General features: G+C 30.7%; 1 pseudogene; it reads left to right on the forward strand.

Annotated features, from left to right (window-relative positions):
* The first annotated feature begins 583 nt into the window (after positions 1–583).
* Positions 584–1,140, forward strand: LOC149923297 (uncharacterized; annotated as a pseudogene).
* Positions 1,141–1,776: the final 636 nt, after the last annotated feature.

Consider the following 1,776-nt stretch of genomic DNA (forward strand, 5'->3'; position numbering starts at 1 on the left):
GCGGGTACATAATTTTATTCTGTTTTAGATCATATATACTCATATACAGAATCAGAACGAACTGAAGATTTAATCAAATCAGATTTGGAAAAGAACTTATTAATTGAGAAATTACTAGAAGAACTGAAAATTTGTAAACAGAAAAATGAGGACTTAGAAAAAATATTAAAGAATTAGAAACTGCACTCCATGAAAAGAGTTGTAAAGTTATACAGATGGACTTACAAAACCAATTGGAATGTTCTAAGAAAACACCTGAGTTTAAAATTGAAGCTATTTTGGGAAATGAAAGTGCCCTACATTTTTACACGGGTTTTGACAGCAAGGAGATATTCTTGGCATTTTACGAGTTTGCCTTTGAAGGCTATGAAGAAGCTTGGACAAGAGTGACTAAGTTGGACAAGTCAAGAAAAACTGATAAAAAACAAAAGCCGTTGGTTACTCCAATGAACCAACTATTTCTAGTTTTAAGCAGCCTAAGAGTTGGTCTTTTGGAAGCCGACATTGCCTCTGGAGTTTCAGAGGCTACAATAAGCAGTATTTGGTCTTTCTGGATAGATTTTATCTTACAGTTAACAAACACATGCCCCATTCTTTCAAAAATGTTTATCCAACAACCAGAATTATCTTAGATTGTTCTGAAATTTTTATTGAAACTCCATCAGATTTCAGAGTGCAGAGTCAAACTTACTCAACATACAAGTCTCATAATACAGCGAAGGGCCTTATAGGTATTGCACCCAATTGTTGGATTTCTTTTGTTTCTGACTTGGCACCTGAAAGGCTTTCGGATAAAGTAATCACCGTACAAAGTGGTGTGATTCATATGCTGGAAAAAGGGGATTCCGTAATGGCAGATCGTGGGTTTTTAATTAAAGAAGAGTTAAATGAGAGAGGAATAACTTTAAATATTCCACCATTTCTGCATGAAAAAAAAAACAATTAAGTGTAGAAGAAGAAAACATGACTAGAGAAATTGCAAGTGTAAGAATACACGTAGAGCGTGCAATACGTGAAATCAAAACCTTTCGGATTTTACAATATACATTCCGTAACTCTATGAGTGATAAAATGAACAAAATATGGAAAATTTGTTGTTATTTATGCAATTTCTCTCGTGATCCCTTGCTAGATAGGTAAATGTTAAAAATAAAAATCATACAATTTCTTTGAAGTTATATTAAAAAAAAAAACATTGAAATGTTGCACAGATAAATATTTTTTTATTCAAAACACTGCGGTAAAGGAACTTGAGTACATTTTCTTTTACTGAATTGCTCAAATAAAGTCTATGTAGACTTTTGTAGAGTGTACTGGATATAACAAATATGTAAATATAGTAAGAACTGGTTATAATAAATATGTAAATATAGTAAGAACTCTTTATAATAAATTTGTAAATAGAGTAGGAACTGGATATAAGAAATATGTAAATATAGTAGGAACTGGATATAAGAAATATGTAAATATAGTAGGAACTGGTTATAATAAACATGTAAATATAGTAGGAACTGGTTATAATAAATATGTAAATATAGTAGGAACTGATTATAAAAAATATGTAAATATAGTAGGAACTGGTTATAATATGTAAATATAGTAGGAACTGGTTATAGTAAATATGTAAATATAGTAGGAACTGGTTATAATAAAAATAATTTTTAGCTAGGCACTACCATCAGCCCGCGACCTTAAATGCCATTACAGGTGGTTGGGTTATATATAGTGTGGACTAGTTATAGTAAATAATAATTGTATAATATGGACCAGTAACAA

Source organism: Leiobunum rupestre, chromosome 11, assembly GCF_980474605.1.
Source record: "Leiobunum rupestre chromosome 11, qqLeiRupe1.1.hap1, whole genome shotgun sequence".
NCBI classification, from domain to species: domain Eukaryota; kingdom Metazoa; phylum Arthropoda; class Arachnida; order Opiliones; family Sclerosomatidae; genus Leiobunum; species Leiobunum rupestre.